The 21030-nt window shown below is 42.2% G+C and overlaps 1 protein-coding gene across 2 annotated transcripts in view; it reads left to right on the plus strand.

The window, feature by feature from the left end:
• The window catches only part of LOC115369341 (gastrula zinc finger protein XlCGF57.1-like), a 60544-nt gene that overhangs the window by 14148 nt on the left and 25366 nt on the right, over positions 1–21030 (plus strand). The window contains exons 1-2 of one of the 2 annotated variants that reach the window (XM_030065929.1): positions 10403–10415; positions 14841–14843. The exons of the other annotated variant lie outside the window; for it this stretch is intronic. The gene's annotated coding sequence lies outside the window, so the exon portion shown is untranslated. Of the gene's footprint in view, positions 1–10402; positions 10416–14840; positions 14844–21030 lie in introns of those variants that run through there. 2 annotated transcript variants of the gene reach the window in all.

The following is a 21030-nucleotide window of genomic DNA, read 5'->3' on the forward strand; positions in this document are numbered from 1 at the left end:
ATGTCTCAATAATAATAAACTGTTGCATAATTCAGTAGGCCTAGCCTACTCAGAGTGCAAGTAATATGAAAACAAAACAATAATAATATAAAAAAGACCTGGTTCAATAAACAACTGTAAACCTAGGCTACATACGGTATGGCATAAATCGGTAGGCCTAGTCTACTCATATTCACTGAGTGCAAATGAACACAAAAACGAACTGCAGAGTAAACAATAAACATACTCAAATAGAACATAAAAGTCTCAATAAAAAACTATGAAATAAAATGATAGGCCTAGCCTACTCAAACAGTGCAAAATCTGCAAATGGGACTTTAAACACTGAATACAAAACCAAACTACTATAGAGGCTACTACATAAATTAAGTAAAAATAAGAATTAAAACGGCAAACTAAAACGTGCAGTTTGTGCACACAAATATATACGTGAAAATGTTTAATTTAAAGCCCACTGCAGAAATTGTAATTCCCGGCGGGGAAATTCACAGGTTCTTGGCCAGAAACACCAACATATCTACCTTTGCAGGCTTCAAGAGAGACCTTTCAGCTCTAACAATATTCCCCGCTGTGCTTAACACCCTCTCCGATGCAGTGCTTGTGGCGCAAATGCAAAGGTACTTGCGTGCTACATTTGCCAACAATGGAAAGCGTGGCTCATTGCGTTGCCACCATTGTAACGGGTTGTCTTCTCCATCATTCACAGCCTCCTGTTGGTAAATTGCCAATTCGCCGGCAACCTTCTCCTCTGTGCTTTTTGGGAGAGAAGCGGCCGCTGATTTCTGACCTAGAAGACTTCCCAAAGTTTGTTTTTTCTTTTTGGGCAGTGGAGCAGCTTCTGCATCCCCACTCTCCCCTCCCCCGCCCCCTCCTCCTCACCTCGCTGCATTTTCCTAGCCAAAGTGACTGCCTCCACCTCAACTTTACGCACAATGTCACCAAACTCTCCTTCATCAAAATGAATCCCGCGGTATCGTGGATCAATGAAGGTAGCTGTGCGCATCAAATCTTTGACTAAGGCCTTATATATCTTGACTCTAGGTGCGTCAAGATGCCCTGCTTCAGATCCTTGGCGAGATCTTTGTCATCCTCTGCCTCACACAAAATCTCACTCCTCATGAGTTTAAGCACTGGGATAAGCAACGAAGTGGTGATATAGAGAGAATGTCAGTGAAGTCACCGACTGGCTTGAGGGCTTTGTTCATCACGGTCAACACATCCTTATCAGACCAGCTGAGCTTGGCAATACATTTTGGATCATTAGCTTGAACACGACATATTGCTGATTCCTGTTCCAGAATTAGCTCAATCATTTTCTGTTTGGAGCCCCAGCGTGTCGCACAGTCCTGTTGGATGATAATAATAAAACTGTTGGGAGGGCTATAATAATAGCTATAAATAGTATTAAATAGCCTAATTGATTTGCACGTATTATTTAATTGTTTTAAATAATAACTGGATAAAACAAGATGTGGGTGGGCTTAACTACAAGGCCATAGACTACATTATGTTTTTATTTACTATTACATGATTGAACGTAAGCGAGTGGTCTTTTTTTTTTACGCAGTGATATACTCACATACTGATAACCTCTTCTCTTTATTTTTTATTTATTTATTTATTTATTTATTTTTTATTACACCAAGTGGACATAAAGTACAGACAGTAGACATACAGTACAAAACACAACAGACAGCGCAATTACAGTTGCAATGACAGTTACAATATGGGTAGGGTGTGTGTGTGTGTGTGTGTGGGTGAAGTAACAGACGGTATGGTGTTATTATATCCGATATGGTATAGATAATATAATAAAGATAACTAAACAAATAAAGTAAAGATAAAAAAAAGAGTAATAATAATAATAAAATACCCATACATATATGCACACAAACATACACATACATAGCAAGTGGTCTTTAAGCCGAGGTCCTTCTGTGCCGCGCTCATGTTCCTTTTTCTCTTCCAGCTGTGAGAAAACTGGCCAATGGTGCTGCGACATCGTTACATGGTGTTGTCGATCTTTTTGCAAATCCGTTGTTCATGGCAAGATGCCGATTATGGCCAAAACAATTAACCCATGGCCAGCACAAGACGTTAGTGATTGCAGCAACAATATTGGCTCCGTTGTCGGTTGTTATTGCTGACAGTCTTTCAGAATCCAGTTGCCAATCTCGTAATTGTTCTACAAGTGCATCAGCCATGTTTTTTGCTGTGTGATCCTCTGGGAAGTAACTTGTCTGGAGGCACTTAGACACCATCTTCCATTCTTCATCTATCAAATGGACCGTTAATGACATGTATGGAGTCATGTTAACACTGGACCACATGTCCGTCGTCAGTGCAAAGAAGTGGCCTTTGTTAATTAAGACTTGCACCTCATTTCTAACTTTATTATACAAGTCAGGAATGGCAGTTTCTGATATATACTTTCGACCAGGTGGCTCATACTGACAGTCGAGTGTACGGAGGAGTGCTTTAAACGATGGGTTTTCCACCGTGTTGAATGAAATCATCTCTTTGGCAATAAATTTGGTGAGTGCATCTGTGTACTCCATCCATCTGGCACTGTCCTTGTATTTAGTGCCCTTGGAAAATGCCCCTTCTATGGACACTTGTGTTGATGAAGAAGCCCCAGCAGCAGAAGATGGCCCCCCTTTTGCTGCGGGCCCCATCTTTGCAGCAACAGAGGCATGTTTCTCTCGCAGGTGAGCATGCAAGTTTGATGTATTAGCCTACCACCTTTAGCCGGGACCTTTTTAAGACAGTGCTTGCATGTAGGCGCATCTAAATCTTTAGGCTCACCCTTTTCATCCTTTTCAAAGCCAAAATGTTGCAAGATTTCCTTTGTTTTAGTCTTTGGTAATACTAAGTGTTCTGCCATAGTGCCAATCCTCGTCACTCCAAAACTCTCGAAACTTTGCAAGACAACAGCACACCCCTCACCCCCAGCCCCACCCTCCAGCCCCACATTCACTTGAAACCTGATCTCCTGCCAGTTGTTGTTGCATTCAATTCATACAAATGACAAACATAATAAATATAATACAGATGAATTTAATGCCGTTGGCAAATACACGTGACACCGTCAGCAGCAAGTTTTTATGAACTACATTTTAACATTTTGGACACTTCAAATTTTTTTTTTTTCTTAAATGACGGACCGGTTCCGACGGTCCATATAAAATGAACCGGTTCAATCAAGTAAACCGGATCAAACCGGTTAAACTGGAAATGGGCACAACCTTATCTCCAGCACCTTCATCAGATGAGATGTGAGGACAACTGGTCGGTAGTCACTGAGGTCCGATGGAGTCGACTTTTTTGGGATGACAGACGACAGCTGGCTGGCACAGGTCCTCGGGATCCTGGGGCTGATACCATCAGGTCCTGCGGCCTTCCGCTGTGATCTGCTTCATCCCAGTCCAAACATCCCTCACGCTTCCTCCTGTAGCTGTCTTTGCACCCCCTAAATTTCTCCCTGAGTCGAAAACAGTTGAAAAAAGTCGGCGTTCAATAGAACCAAACCTGGACCAACCTGTGGTCTGGCCCTGGCCTTTAATCCTGTGGGCGTGAACACAAACACTTTTCATGCCTTTTGTTCCCATTCCGAATGGCATCCTACCTGATCACTGCATCACAATAGCTTCCCTCACCTTTTGTTCTCTGCCTATTTACATACCATCTGTAGTCACTGTATAAAGGTCTTCCTCTGACATTGCTCTTGGTCAGCTAACTGCCCCAAATACTCTCTGCGTGGGTCAGTTCACCAGTGTGCCGGTGAACTTCAATTAACTGACAGAAGAATACCTTCTTTTTGACTCACACCATCCACTGGAGCACAAACTGGGAGTTATCAGAATCTTGCAACACAGGGCAGATAACATACCAACCTCCACTTGGGCCCAAGCTGAGGAACACGAACACTTAAGGGTAGCCCTGAAAATTTGTGGCTGTCTGAGTTGTGCTTTTGGCAAAACACACTCCAGAAAGAATAACAACACTGATGATGCTGAGAAAATGAAAGACAAACGCAAAAACATTGTGATTCCATATGTCTGGGGTTTCAGAGAAACTCAGGAGGATTTTCAACAAACATCAAATCCCTGTATGTTTCAAACCTGGAAACACTCTCAGGCAGAAACTGGTTCACCCTAAAGACAGGATACCACACAACCAGAAGAGCAATCTGATATATGCCGTCCAATGCAGTGAGGAATGCAAGGACTTTGTGGTGGGAATTCTGGGAACAGAGGACACGCAGCAAGAGTCTAGTACACTCTGGATTTTATTGGGGACACTTGCAAGTGGGCGCCTTAGCCAACGACAAGCAATGTCTGAGGACCAAGAGCGCCCTGCTTGGCTGGTGCAGCCTGCTTTTATACAGAGTCATGGAATGCGTTTGGACACCTATAGTATACATCACATTGTCTGGTGTTTTTCCATCCTGCTGACCTTCCCGTCCAGTTAATGTACACCCCATGTTAGTAAATTTTTGGTTGTTTGTAGACATCTCGCAACGACACCCATGGTTGTAAATGACCACGCCGGCACCTCTGTGTCCTCACGCTGGACCTCCGGCCTGTTTGCACACTCAGTTTGCCCTCTGGTATCTTCTGCGTCCTCAGGTTAACCCCAGCTTTATGATCCTCACAGGTGGTACACGAATGTGCTGTATTTTTCCACAACAGACTTATACATTGGCGAAACAAAACAACCACTGAATAAGTGCATGGCCCAACACAGAAAGGCAAACTCCTCAGGTCCAGTCTCAGCTGTCTATTCACATTTAAAGGAAAAGGCATACTCCTTTGAAGACAGCAATGTTAAGATTTTGGACAGGGAGGACAAATGGTTTGAGAGAGGAGTAAAAGAGGCCATCTATGTGAAAGTGGAAAAACCATCCCTCAACAGGGGAGGGGGTCTGTGGCACCACCTATCTCCGATTTATAATGTTGCCATTTCCTGCGATGGACTGGCGACCTGTCCAGGGTGTTTCCTTGCCTTCGCCCTATGAGCGCTGGGATTGGCTCCAGCACCCCCCACCCCCCCCCCCCCGCGACCCTAGTGAGGATACGCAGTTTAGAAGATGAATGAATGAATGATAATGTTGCCATTTCATCAATACCCAGAAGGATTAACAAATTAACCTCAGATGACTCTGAACGATTGTCGTCCACCAGGGTTTCACTTGACTCTTTTTTTTTTCTTTTTTTTTTTTAAATTTTATTTTATAAAATAAACAACAATACAAGACAAGAACAGTGATGGTGAATCCAAACACAATACAAATACAGACAAGACCAAAACGTAAAACAGTAGTAGCATAAAGGGGTGTGTGTGTGTGTATGTTTTGTTTTTTGTTTTTTTTTTTCCTTTTCTTTTTAGGGCCCGAGCACTGTCCCAGTGCGAAGCCCTATTGTTTTTGTACCGTTTCTTTTTCTTCTCCTTCTTATTATTACGTCTCTTTAACGCTTAATTTGACCCCTAAACATGCTCAAAAACTCACCAAATTCGGCACGCACATCAGGTCTGGTGAAAAATTTGATAAAATCAAAAATTGGACCCCCTAAGTGCAAAAATGGGCTCGGTAGCGCCACCTAGGGACGCAACGGCAGCCGCTGCAGCCCACAGGAATGTGATAGAAAGACCAAACCAGGCCGAAACGTAGATCTCATCAAGCCCGACATTTTTCGTGCCGTGCCCCCCACCTAAAACCAACAGGAAGTCCGCAATTTGCATTTGAAAATCACGTTTTCGCCCAAATTTGTGCTTTGTAGAAAATGTATCTCCTCCCAGGGCGTTAATTTTATCGGCTTGAACAGCTAATATATGACAGAGGACACAGTGCTTAACAAAAGTTCTTCAAGGTTATGTAACATTTCGCACAGTTTGGATTTCAGAAGGCCGCAAAGTCAGAGTGTCCACAACCAGCGCCTCCACTTTTCCCCATGGACCCTGGTGGGAATAACGCAGAATGCTAGGGGCTAATTAGGCCCCTGCTGACTAAAGTAAAAGTCTGACAGCTTTCAAACCTATGCCGATGGAAAGAGGACCAAAATTCCTACAAAACTATATATCATGGTGTGGACTGGAAAAAGTGTGTGGCCACTGTGAAGAGTTGTTTAACAAGTGGGACTCCGGTTTCGCTGCTCTGCACTGTTCTCCCTCCCCTCCTCCACTCCTCTGACTCTCTTGCCCCTTTTCCACCAGAAAAAACCTGGTGCTAGTTCGGAGCTGGTGCTAGAGCCGGTGCTTAACTGGTGCCAACGAAGAACCGGTTTGCTTTTCCACCAGCCAAGAGCCAAGTGGAGCCAATTCAGAGCCACGTCATGACGTCTTCGGAAAACGTGATGACGGGTGCGCAAGACGCTCGCTCAGAATCACAATAACCATCATGAATGAATGAATGAATGATACTTTTTAATCCTTTGCAGGAAATTACATTGTCACGGCAGCTTCATCACTTCAACACACATAAAACTGCACACTCATACTATACAGTGGCTGCAGTGTTTCTGTCTCTGTCCGCCCGTCCTGTCCTGAAGCCGGTCGGGATGATGTTGGTGAGCCGCGTCTCAGTCAAGCACATAATGCTGCGATACAGTTTCTGGCCCTGGGTGGAGCAGGATCTGTATTTATTAGCGATGCAAATACTGCTTGTGTCTTTACAAGCCTACATTTCAATACAGAGGCGAAAAAAACAATTATTGCCGGCTACCTGTCGGATTTGCGATCGGAACGAATGACAGTGATGTTTAGTTATAAAACGGGTGCTTCTCATCCTTAAATGTAATTTGCTGAGCCGCGTTCCATGCCGTTTTAAAATCAGTATAATCCACGGCTTCTCGGGGATTATTGTTTATGTTTATAGCGTTCGCAGTTCCTGTTTTGTTTTGTAACCCTGCCCACCAATGATGCGGTGGGCCGTGTCATCGGTTCTTTCTCTGGCTCCTGTTTAGCCCCTGCTCGGAGTCGGTGCTTGCCTAGCACCAGTTTGGAACCAGTTTGGCACCAGTTTGGCCCCTGCTTGGGCGGTGGAAAACCAAAAAACTGGTGCTAAGTCAGGCACCGGCTCCGAACCAGCCCTGGTGGAAAAGGGGTAACAGTAACTGCCTGCAGCCTTCTCCCAATACACACTCATTGGGAAGGAGCAGTAACAACTCTGTGTGTGTGTGTGTGTGTGTGTGTGTGTGTGTGTGTGTGTATGTGTGTGTGTGTGCTTAATGCCACAGCCACCGGGCACAAGTGGGCACGAGGCGGCACGGGTGCGAGGGCCCGTCCAACGCTGCTTGCAGCTTTAATTTCTTCCTCTTCTTTCCCTTCCCTTTTTTCTTGTGTTAATGTGTTAATATAGTGTAGAATGGAATACTAAATGGCATACAATACTATGGTGACAGTATGTTAAATTTAACTAATAATGCTATGATAATAATAATAATAATAATAGTATAGTGGTGTGAGAGTGGTAATGGCAGTAGCATGATAGCAATAGTGTCTTGATTCATAGTCTATTGTTCAAGTGTATAATATGATATTGATATTGAGGATAGTGTTGAGGGACAAGGCCAGGTAGGGCGGCAGAGAGAGCACAGAGACCCCCACACAGACCCCCAGCGGCACAGCCGCAGACCCCCGGGGGAGAACAGGTGTAGCGGGACGCCACACAGACTCCCGACCCGACCCGACCCGAACCGACATTTTCGGGTCGGGTCGGGCCTAAAATTTACGTGAATTGGGCGGGTCGGGTCGGGCTTCGGGTTCTGTGGGGGATTTTTTTTTTTTTTTTGTAATAAAAAAAATAGAATTATGTGTTGTGTTATTGATTATGACGTTTCATTTTTATGTGACTGGTGGAGAGAGTGAGAGACTGGATTGGATTTGGAGGCTAAACTTTCAGTGACAGACAGACAACCAGCTGTGCGAGCGCAGTGCAAACAAGTGAGAGAGAGTTGCAGCAGTATCCAGCTGTGCTGGCAGACACGGCAGCAGGGACGGTTTCTGCTATGGGCAGTGCAACTCTGTCTTTCCATGAAATGAAGTTTACTGGTTTCCTGTTTATTGTAAAGTCCGGGTTGTTCCAAATAGGTGAGCGAGTGGATGGTGCAACCGTGGACCCTTTGATGTGAATAGTTTTCCACCAAGCTGTTAGAGCTGAGGCTATGGACATATTTTGAAAACAGGTGTTATGTTTAATTGTTTGACTGATAAAAGGTAAGTCTGAGAGGTTTATATTATTGCATAGTGCTTGTTCAGTTTCTAACCAGTGTGAGTCCAGGTCTGAAGGAGTGATCCATTGTTTAAGATGGTTTAGCTGACTTGAAAGGTGGTATAATTCAAAATTGGGTGCTTCTAGTCCTCCAAGAGATTTGGGTTTCTTTAGTGTTGATAATTTGATACGGGGTGTTTTATTTTTCCAATAGAACTGGGAGATTGATGTATTGAGAGACTTGAGCCAGGATGGGTTTGGAAGGGAGGGGATCATCATGAATAAGTAATTAATCTGAGGGAGGACCGACATTTTTATTGTTGAAATTCTTTCTGAAAGGGAAATAGGCAGATTTGTCCAGCGATTGAGGTTATTTTGTATTGATTTGAGTAATGGTATGAAGTTTAAGTTGAACAGCTCTGACAGCTTGGGGGAAATGTGGATTCCTAAGTATTTGATGTTTCCTACAGGGAGGTGAAACTGTGAGGTGAGGGTTGCCACATCCCTTTGGGCCATGCATAGTGGTAAAACGGTGGATTTGGATAAGTTGATAGAGTAGTTGGAGAGAGATGACAATGATTTGATAACAGAGAGATATTCTGGTAATGATGAATGGGGTTCTTGAAGGAGGATCAACACATCATCTGCATAAAGGATTATCTTGTGTTCTGTGGATATTGATGTAATACCTTTGATGTTATTATCTTGTCGTATGCTGGCTGCAAGTGGTTCCAAAAATTTTTTAAAGAGTTATTGAGAGTGGGCATCCTTGTCTGGTGCCGTTGTGAAGTGTGAATTGTTGTGAAATTAACCCATTTGTTGTGATGGTGGCTGTTGGTGAGGTGTATAGTGCCCTAACCCAGTTAATGAATGACTCCCCAAACCCAAATTTTTGTAATGTTATAAATAAGAATTGCCAGTTCACTCTATCAAATGCCTTCTGAGCGTCTAGCGAGAGGATTATAGTTTCCGACTTTTTATTGTTCGAGAGTTGTATTAAATTGAATAATTTCCGAGTGTTGTGGGATGATTGCCTTCCTTTAATGAAACCGGTTTGATCGGGGTGTACAATGGAGGAGATGACTTTTTCAGTTCTGTTTGTCAGTGCTTTGCTTATGATTTTGATGTCTGTATTGATCAGGGAAAGAGGACGATAACTGGATAGATGCGTGGGATCTTTATCGGGTTTTAAAAGTAGGGTGATTAAGGCTGTATTCATGGTAGGAGGGATTCTATTAGTTGTGTGAAATTCATTGATCATTCTGAAGAAGAGGGGGGAGATGGTGGGCCAGAAATGCTTATAAAATTCAGCAGGGAAGCCATCGGGGCCGGGAGCCTTATTGTTTTGCATTTTATTTAGTGCATCGTAAAATTCACGTGGGGTTAGTGGCTGTTCTAGTGAATTCGTTTGTTCTAATGTTAATTGGGGTAGACTGATATTGTTCAAAAATGTATTTATATCGTGGGTATCCGGGTTATGAGATAATGTATACAAATCTTGATAATAATTCTTAAAGATATTGTTGATGTCTTTTGGGTTGTGGTGTGGTTTCCCTGCTGAATCCTTAATTACAGATATGGTTGTTTTTTCTTTATTTTGTTTAACCAGATTTGCCAGATATGCTGCTGACTTATTGCTGTGTTGAGATGTGTTGAGTCTGAGTCTTTCAATAAGAAATTTAGTTTTTTTATTTATAAGATTGCTCAGCTCCATTTTATATGTCTGCATTTCACTGTATATGTGGTCATTGAGATTGGCTGCCTGCTTGATTTCTAGTTCTTTAATTTTTTCCTCCAATTTAGATTGCAGTTCTATATCTTTCTGTTTTTTGTATGATGAATAGGAAATTATTTTGCCTCTTAAGACAGCCTTCCAGGTTTGCCAGAGTAAGGTTGCAGAGGTGTCTAGAGAGTCATTCATTTCCATAAAGAATGCCCACTCTCTCTTAAAATAACTGTCAAATTCTTGGTCCTCTAGCAGTGATGTGTTGAATCTCCATCTGGTTGAAATGTTATGGGTTGTTTTGGTGCGCAGTGTAATTGAGACCGATGCATGGTCGCTGATTGTGTTTGAATGAATTTTTGTTTCAGAGATATCCGAATGTAAAGAGTTGCTAATAAGAAAGAAGTCAATTCTGGAGTATGTACAATGAACTTTCGAAAAATGAGTGTATTCTCTGTCAGTGGGGTGATTTAGCCTCCAGCTGTCGCCAAGACCGCAATCCTCCATATACTGTTTTAAAACTGCAGTAGATTGAGGTATTCTGGTCTTTCTTGTTGTGTCTGATTTATCTATTGCTGGATCAAGTGTTATGTTGAAATCTCCACCTATGATTATGTCTGAGCTGGGTAGATTAATGTAATTGTTAATAATGGAGAAAAGGTTGTGAAAGAATGAAGGATCATCGTTATTAGGGCCATAAATACTGGCTATTGTAAATGGTTTATTATCCATAGATATGTTAATAATAACGTAACGTCCTTCTGGGTCTGATATTGTAGTATTATGGTTGAATTTAATTTTATTATTAATCATAATTGCGACTCCTCTCTGCCTTGAGTTGTAATTTGCGGTAAAAACATGAGGAAAGCATGTAGATTTTAGGACAGTGTTTCTTGTATTAGTTAAGTGAGTTTCTTGCAATAAACATATATCAACTTGTGTTTTGAGAATATCATTAATGACTTTTAACTGTTTTGCCTGATTCCCCATTCCAAATACACTATATTACCAAAAGTATTCGCTCACCCATTCAAATGATCAGAATCAGGTGTCCTAATCACTTGGCCTGGCCACAGGTGTATAAAATCAAGCACTCAGGCATGCAGACTGTGAAACAAGACATTTGTGAAAGAATGGGCCGCTCTCAGGAGCTCAGTGAATTCCAGCGTGGAACTGTCATAGGATGCCACCTGTGCAACAAATCCAGTCGTGAAATTTCCTCGCTCCTAAATATTCCACAGTCAACTGTCAGCTCTATTATAACAAAATGGAAGCGTTTGGGAACAACAGCAACTCAGCCACGAAGTGGTAGGCCACGTAAAGTGACGGAGAGGGGTCAGCGGATGCTGAAGCGCATAGTGCAAAGAGGTCGCCGACTTTCTGCACAGTCAATTGCTACAGAGCTACAAACTTCATGTGACCTTCAGATTAGCCCAAGTACAGTACGCAGAGAGCTTCATGGAATGGGTTTCCATGGCCGAGCAGCTGCAGCCAAGCCACACATCACCAAGTGCAATGCAAAGCGTCGGATGCAATGGTGTAAAGCACGCCGCCACTGGCCTCTAGAGCAGTGGAGACGCGTTCTCTGGAGTGATGAATCACGCTTTTCCATCTGGCAATCTGATGGACGAGTCTGGGTTTGGAGGTTGCCAGGAGAACGGTACATTTCAGACTGCATTGTGCCGACTGTGAAATTTGGTGGAGGAGGAATTATGGTGTGGGGTTGTTTTTCAGGAGCTGGGCTTGGCCCCTTAGTTCCAGTGAAAGGAATTTTGAATGCTTCAGGATACCAAAACATTTTGGACAATTCCATGCTCCCAACCTTGTGGGAACAGTTTGGAGCGGGCCCCTTCCTCTTCCAACATGACTGTGCACCAGTGCACAAAGCAAGGTCCATAAAGACATGGATGACAGAGTCTGGTGTGGATGAACTTGACTGGCCTGCACAGAGTCCTGACCTGAACCCGATAGAACACCTTTGGGATGAATTAGAGCGGAGACTGAGGGCCAGGCCTTCTCGACCAACATCAGTGTGTGACCTCACCAATGCGCTTTTGGAAGAATGGTGAAAAATTCCTATAAACACTCTCCTCAACCTTGTGGACAGTCTTCCCAGAAGAGTTGAAGCTGTAATAGCTGCAAAAGGTGGACCGACATTATATTGAACTCTATGGGTTAGGAATGGGATGGCACTTCAGTTCATAGTATGAGTAAAGGCAGGTGAGCGAATACTTTTGGTAATATAGTGTATGTTCCAACTGATAATTTTCATAGTGGACATGATGCTAATGAATTAAAATGTGTTTGGTTGTTTTCCTAAAACAAGGAAAGAGAGAAAAGAGAAAGAAAAAAATATATGAGGTGATGATGATCATGGTGGTGAGTGTGTGTGTGTGTGTGTGTGTGTGTGTGTGTGTGTGTGTGTGTGTGTGTATGTGTGTGTGTGTGTGTGTGTGTGCGTGCGTGCGCATGCGTGTTGTTCTTGTCATTCAGCATTTCCCCAGGACACCCACCCCCACATTTCCCATGCCCACCCACACAAAAAAAAACATGAAATATAGATCAGTACAGTGCATGAGACAAAACAGAAAAAAAAAACAAAAATCGACATTATAACAAAAGAGAAATCAAAGAGGGGTAAGCTACCACCTGTACCCTAGCTGCATTCTTTAGGAGTCAATTTTAGACGGAAATAAAAAAAAAGGGTTAGGGAAGAAAAAAAATAAATAAAAAGAAGAAAGGGACTTCACCGTGACGAATCTGCAGCTCCCTCTGGTCATGTCGATAAGCTCCTATGGCAACTCGTCGCTCTGATGACATCTGTTGTCCGCGACTGTTGTCATGAGCATTACCGGCTTGTGTTTGTGTCTCCTCCAAAGAGCCAGTAAGTGATCTCGGGGTTAGTATACAGTTTCCCGTCAATGTAAAGTTTGTCTATGACCAGGCGAGCCTTTTTGTTGTTCTTCCTCGCCTCTGTCATGACGGGGTGAAGCAGTCTGCGTCTCCTCAGGATCTCCGGTGGGTACTGGTCGCTGATGGAGTAGCTGGTCCCGCGTAGCTCCTTTCCTCCCCCATGATGGACATTTTCATTTTCGTGTCCACAACTTTGTAACTTTTCGTAACTTTTAAACGCCATTTTCACTTCACCGACTCACCTGGACCCTGACAAGTGAGGCTAACCGCCAGTTAAGATTCAAAAGAAAACACAGAGACAATCTGCAGCATCTGTGAGATAATGATATCAATATCAATGCATGATAATAACAACTAATGATATCAATATCAATGCATGATAATAACAACTCTAAAGGACCAACTTCACAGGCTAATATCATGTTAGTGGGTCTGTTCAGCCACAACTTTCAGATCATTTTAAAAGCTTTAGTAGGGATTATGCTGACATGAAGTGAGTATACACTTCATGTCAGCGAATTCGAGTTCCAGCAAAGTGTTTACTGTAATGAATGCCTGTTTAATAAATAAACAGTTTTACTTGCAAATGCAGACAGTGTGTGTGTGGCTGCTTTTCCTGTGTTTCTGTGGTCTCCTATGCAGTAGCAACCAAAGTTGGCTCCTGGGCTCGGCCTCGGCCCCTCAGATTGCGTGCTGGGCCCTCTGGTCCAACATCAGTGTCTGATCTCACAAATGCAAATTCCCACAGACACACTCCAACATCTGGTAGAAAGCCACCCAAAGGAGTGGAAGCTGTGCTGCTGCAAAGGGACCAACTCCATATTAAAGGCCCCATGCTGTCATGTTTTCCAGGGTTTTATTGGAACTGCTGATCTCCCTGCAAGATGTACCTGTGGTTTTGAGTACCTGTGGTCCGCTAAATATAGTTTCACAGCTCTTCTCTCTTGCCTTTCTCCTGGAGCTGTGGCAGCGCACTTCGTTTAGCCAATCAGAAGAGAGAATCAGCACCCCTCCACTGATTGGTTAACTGTTTTCTGAGTGGCATACGGTCAGGCCAATCACGGGCAAGTTATCGGCTATAACGTTTTTAATGGTACTAATGAAAAACTTTACAACTTCCGAAAATGTTATCGTCTTGATGAGAAAGAGACAAAAAAATCACTGACGGGTCACAGAGTAGACGTTAGTCCAGACAATGTGGAGACAGCAGCATCCTTTACAAAATGTATTTGTGGAACGCGCATTGTATTTTGTTAGGTTGATAAAACAGTCGGCGTTGGGCTAAAATCCTGTGGGACCTGGGAAAAAATGATTCAGACTTGCTAATTGACTGGACCGTCCTGTGGTCTGGCCCTGGCCTTTAATCCTGTGTACCGGTGAACTTCAATTAACTCACATCATTGCAGCAGACTTCTAGACTGGACTACAGTGGTTTTAAAGAACAACATTCTCAAAATCAGAATCATCAGCCGAGGAAGAAAATAAGCAAAAACTCATTTCTGAGTCTATTTTTTTTGGATCAAAGCAGCAAAACGCCGGATCTCTTGCAGATGGCAGGAAGTGGAGGACCAAGTTTGTGAAGATGTCTGAACTCTGCAAGCTGAGATCGCAGGTGATGCGGCGACAAACTGCAGCCGCCGAGGAGACGCTGGCTCTGCCGGAGGAGACGCTGGCCGAGTACGAGCTGCAAAACTCTCGCCTGAAACTGAAGGTGGAGAGGCAGCAGAGACTCCTGGATGCCATCTTGCTGCCGGAGGTGCGACTGCACAGAGGTTCGTAACTTTTAAACGCCATTTTCACATCACCGACTCACCTGGACCCTGACAGGCGAGGCTAACCGCCAGTTAAGATTCAAAAGAAAACACAGAGACAATCTGCAGCATCTGTGAGATAATATCAATATCAATGCATGATAATAACAACTAATGATTTCAATATCAATGCATGATAATAACAACTCTAAAGGACAACCTTCACAGGCTAATATCATGTTAGTCGGTCAGTTCAGCCACAACTTTCAGATCATTTTAAAAGCTTTAGTAGGAATTATGCTGACATGAAGTGATGCTGAGAGGCTCGGGTCAGCTTCCAAGCATAATTGTGTGTGTCTGTGTGTTTTTTTCCAGTAGTGTGTAAAGAAGAGGTTCCCCCTGAGCAGCTTCATCGGACCCCCACTCTAGAGTTTGAGTCCCCACATCTTAAGGAGGAACAGGAGGAACTCTGGACCAATCAGCAGGGAGAACAGCTTCAGGATATCACCAAGCTGCCGTTCAGTGCTGTCACTGTGAAGAGTGAAGATGATGAAGAGGAAGCTGAGTGGAACAGAGACGCCCGCCACTTCACTGAACAGATGGAAGCAGAAGATGGTGAAGAGGAACGAGCCAGGAACCCAGAACCCTCCTCTGAGGCTGAGACTGATGACAGTGATGACTGGGATGAGACCAGAGAAGCTGAGTCAGCTTCAAACCCACTGAGTGAAGTCCCTCTCAGTCATGATAGTCCTGATGTGGGAGAGAAACCAGCTTCCTGCTCCAAGACCAAGAACACAGCAAAGAGTACATTCCCCTGCTCACTCTGTGGTAAACAGTTTACCAAGAAAGGAAAACTCAACAGACACATGAGAATCCACACTGGAGAGAAACTTTTCCTCCTCTCACTCTGTGGTAAAGGGTTTACACAGAAATCAAACCTCGAGCTACATATGAGAATCCACACTGGAGAGAAACCTTTCCCCTGCTCAGTTTGTGGTACAGCTTTTGCACAGAAAGAAACCCTCAAGCGACACTTGAGAATCCACACTGGAGAGAAACCATTCGTCAGCTCACTCTGTGGTAAAGGGTTTACTGAGAAAGGAACCCTCAACAGACACATGAGAATCCACACTGGAGAGAAACCATTCCCCTGCTCACTCTGTGGTACAGCGTTTGCAGAGAAAGGAAACCTCGAGCTACACATGAGAAGAAAAATTGTCATAATTCTCAGCACCAATCTCCCCTTTTTACAAAGCCTTCTGATCAATTCAGGTCAGTTTCATTAATGTAGTGCTGAATCATGTAGCATCTCAGGACACTTTTCATATAGAGCAGGTCTACACCATACTCTTCATTATATTAAGGCTAATAATATTCACTCAATGAGCAATCCTGCCTGCCCACTCTGGACTTGTGGGCTCATGGCTGGTGCTTGGTGCTGGACCAAAAATTTAATAATCCTGGTCATAAATTTGTGACTTATAGTGTCGAAAGCTTTGTAAAAATAAATAAACAAGATAAGGCTATCATCCAATATACTGTCATTATAATCAGTCCTATCCAGTATTAGTCGTATATTATTGGTTATGTTTCTTCCAGGCATAAAACCAGATTGTTCTTCATCAATAATTTCATTTAATCCAAGCTTTAATCTTTTGGCAAAGATCAAAGCAAAGATTTTCACATCATTATTCAGTAGACTGACTGGTCTCCAGTTCTCAATGTTAAGTTTAACATGCTTTGGAATTAATTTAATAAGACCTTGTTTCAGGGTTGGAGGAAACTCCTCTTTTCCTATAGCTTCCTCAAACATGGCTACTAAAAATGGAGCTAGTGTTTGATTGAAATCTTTGTAAAACTCCCCTATTAGTCCATCATTACCTGGAGATTTGTTGTCTTTTAATGCATTAATACAGTCTTGTACATCTATTATATTGATTTTTTGATCACATATTGATTTCAAATTATCATCAGTTTTTTTAGTCTCTGGTTCTATTCCTTTCAGAAACACCGCCATACCATCTTCATCCAGTTGATCTGCCCCATACAGTTCCTTATAGAAACTGGCCACAAATTGTGAGATTTTCTTTTCATCATCACATATTAGGCCATTCATTTTGAGTTTACTCAATAAAGATAGCTCAAAGTTTCTTTTTTTCTAATTAAAAAAGTATTTGGTGCATTTCTTACCTTGTTCTTGCCATTTTCTTCTGGATCTGATAAAAGTACCTCTGGCCTTATCTTCATATGCTTTGTCAAGTTCTGCTTGTGCAGTTGTCAGTTCTTTCCCTTCTTCTTCAGACAGGTTTAATTTGCCTGATAGACTCGTAATTTTTCCAAGAATTTGAGATTCGTTTTTTAAATTCCTTTTAGAGATTCTTTTACTTACTAATATAGCCAAATTCCTGATTTCAAACTTCATTAGTTCCCAGCATTGCTCAAAATTGTTTAGAACCTTTGCTTGTTTCCAATATTTATCTATGATATTTTTATATGGACCTGAGTCTGGAATAAAGTTCATAATAATATAATATGACTTCTTGGGCTAGAGTTGTGTCTCCTTGTCCCCATATTAATTCTGATTGTTACACTTTTGTGATCTGTAAGAACTGTAGGTTCTATTGTGACTGAATCCACTTTTCAGTATCAGATGAAATTAACCAGAAATCTATCCTTGATTGAAGAGACCCATCTCTATTGCTCCATGTATATGCTTTTTTTTTTTTTTTATCTGAGTTTCTGTCTCCAAATATCATTGAAACTTATCCTGTTGCAAACATTTTCTAATTCATTTATTTGTTTCTCTCTGGAAGGCCATCTATCCATGCTTTCATCCATAACTGTGTTAAAGTCCCCATCCCACAAAACTTTAGTTGAGGGAAAAGATCAGCTGAGCTCAGCGGAACCGGACGCTCACCTGTCAGATCCGGCAGACCTGACCGGGTGGGTGCGGTACCGTCCGGTGACGCAGCCGGCCCGCCTGATGCCGTCCGGTGTCGCGGCCGGCCCGCCTGATGCCGCGGCCGACTGGCGCCGCGGTAGGAGTAGTAACATGGAAGGGCGCAAGCCAGTAATTTCGCCTAGGGTGGCAACATAGGCAGAACCGCCACTGTGCAATTTCACAGAAAAGGGCCGGGTTTCCCAGATCGGTTAAGAAGGTCTCCGGAGCTACTATCCATCATTGTTAAGAAGCTCAGCTGATTTTTTTCAGTTGTCATGTCCTCTTGTTTTAGAGTCACACGCTTTGGTCCTCGAAACAACACGTAATAATTATCCATGGTGGCGGTGATCAGGGTGGCGGGACTGAATGCACCTGGCTGCTGTGATCTGCTGTGAGCTACCGCTCATTACCAAACTTCTGGGTCACGTAAACCGGACCAATTAAATAATAAAATCAAATTGAGTCCTGATTCCCGTTTTTCCATTTCGTATTTTTGATCCGAGCCTAAAATTGAACTATGAAAAACCAGGCATATTTTGGATTTTGGTGTTAGATTAAAAAACAAATAACAAAATAACCAGTCACTTGTTCATTTTTTAATTTTTGATTGGCAATTGAAAATAGAAAGAACGAATGATACACGGATTAGGATTGATTATAATGACAGTATATTGGATGATAGCCTTATCTTGTTTATTTTTACAAAGCTTTCAACACTGTAAGTCACAAATTTATGACCAGGGGCCTCATTTATCAACCTGTGCGTAGAAAAGGTTCTAAATTCTTTCGTGGGAATGAAACTTAGAATGTGTGTAAGTACAAAAAAATCCGTATTTATCAAACGTGCGGACACCGGTCGTACGCGCGCCAGTAAGCAATCTGTGATGATAAATCCCACCTGTTCTAAACTGCCATGCTCGTGCATGGTTAGGCTCATTTGCATTCAGAAACGCCTCCAATTGACCATATATGGTAGCCGCAATCCCTTTAAGAGCGCATGAATGGATTTTTTGTGCTCAATGATGGTTCTTCAACGCGCATGAGCCCGGTTGTAGTGCTGCTCCTGCGGGTCCTCGGGTTGGCTCTGGGGGTCATTAACCACGGCTTCAGTGGTTATCCCCGATTACCTATAGAGCTGTTATAATAAACCATACGAAGCCCAGAAAATAATTTCAAAACGTTGTAACACTCACTAATAAGCCAGCCATCCTCAACAGCTCCTGCTTGGATGCGCACACCCACAGAGCTTTTCTGCAGAATAGATGAGTCGTGCGTTCCTCCAGGCCACCGGGCAACAACGTTTAACAGAGACATATTTGCATCGCAGATTATTTGTGCATTGATTGAATGAAATTGGATTGTGTGGTGGTGTTTTTATTGCGATGTGGGTGCAATCTATGGCTCCAATTATGTTTGGGAATCCGGTGACGGCGTGAAATCCTCGTTGAATTTCCGCTTGTTGGTGATGTCTGTATGGGAACTGAATATAAGTTGGGGCCAGAGAAATTATTGCATCCAACACTGCCGGCATGATTCTGCTTAGTGTCGGCTGTGAAATGCAGCATATGTCTCCAAACTCTAACTGAAATGTTCCGGTGGCCAAAAATCCCACAGGAGCTGGATGCGCACTGGGATGGCTTTGGTGCGTTTTGTCTCTCACTTAAAAACTGGTTGTAAATCACGGCATAAATCCATCAGTATGTTTTTGGGGAAGCGGTACCTGCTCAGATGCCACCCTGTGCTCTCACTGTCAGCTCTTTGAAAACGGTTCTCCAAATCCTCCAATCATCATGCGGTTTGCCAACCGAAAACACAAGATCGCACTGCTAAAGCAAGGGAGAAAACTGAAAGGATCCGACGTCTACATCAATGAGCACCTGACCAAGCGCAACGCAGAAATCGCAAAAAAAGCACGCTACCTGAAGAAACAGAAAAAAATTCAACACACCTGGACTACAAACTGTAAAATATACATCAAACTCAATGGGACACCGGAGGAAGCAAAAGTGCTCATGGTAAGAAGTATCGAGGAACTGGACAGATACCAGTGATCAACTTGCTGGACTGTAAGGTAAACTACACTCACAAGCATGACACACACCGACAGAAGTCACTCATCTACACCTGGAGACAATAGCAACATAACTCAGAGGATTAGTGAACATGAAAATCTGGAACTGCAATCATTTCAATATACTGACCACAATTCACAGGATATGGAACATGATATAGACCCGGACAACAACTTCTTCAACTCAATCAACAATAATTGCTGCTATTATACTGATGAACAGTTTAACCAAATCAACAAGGATGGCAAACTATCAATTCTACATATTAACAGTAGGAGTCTGTATGCCAATTTTACAAGAATCAAGGACTATTTGCGGCAGTTTATGCACTCATTTAACATTATTGCAATATCTGAAACATGGATCAACGCAGTAAAAGGGACGGACTTTGAGTTGGAGGGATACGACTTCATACACATAGATCGACAAAACAAAGGTGGAGGAGGAGTTGCGATTTTCGTGGACAAAAAATTGAACTTCAGGGTGCTAGAGGGTATGTCAACGGTGGTTAATAATATACTGGAATGTATAACAATTGAAATATACAAAGAAAAAATGAAAAATGTAATCATTAGCTGTATATATCGGACGCCAGGTTCTAGTATTGAACTGTTCACAGAATGGATGGAGGAATTGTTTTCAAAAATTAGTCATAAGACAATTATCATCTGTGGAGACTTCAATATAGATTTGCTTAATCCAAACAAACACAAAGTGACTGATGATTTTGTTAATACAATATATAGTATGAATTTATATCCAAAAATCACCAGACCCACCAGAATAACTTCTCACTGCGCCACACTAATTGATAATATATTCACAAATGACATAATAAATAGCACAGTAAGTGGATTATTAGTCAATGACATCAGTGACCATCTGCCCGTTTTTATGGTTTATGATAGTAACTATAAATGTACTCAACCTGCTAAAAAAGTGGAATACAGAAGAGTGAGAACAGAAGAATCAATAAATGCATTTAAAAATGGTTTAATGTCACAAAACTGGGATATTCTACACAATGAAAATAACATTAATTGTGCATATGAGGAATTCTTAAAAATTTTCAAAAGACTATACGATAAACATTGTCCTGTAAAAATAAGTAATAGGACACTAAAATATAGAGATCATCCCTGGATCACAAAGGGTTTACAAAATGCCTGTAAAAAGAAAAACACACTTTACAAAGAATTTATAAGACACAGAACTAAAGAGTCAGAAGATAAATATAAAAAATATAAGAACAAATTGACTAATATTATAAGATCTGCTAGGAGAGAACACTACAATAAAATATTAGATGATAATAAAAATAATACAAAAAAAATATGGAATATAATGAACACTGTAATAAAAAATGGCTCTAAACAATTCAATTACCCTAAGTATTTTACTATCAATAACACTGAGAAGCA

This window comes from Myripristis murdjan, chromosome 12 (genome assembly GCF_902150065.1).
Source record: "Myripristis murdjan chromosome 12, fMyrMur1.1, whole genome shotgun sequence".
Lineage (NCBI taxonomy): Eukaryota > Metazoa > Chordata > Actinopteri > Holocentriformes > Holocentridae > Myripristis > Myripristis murdjan.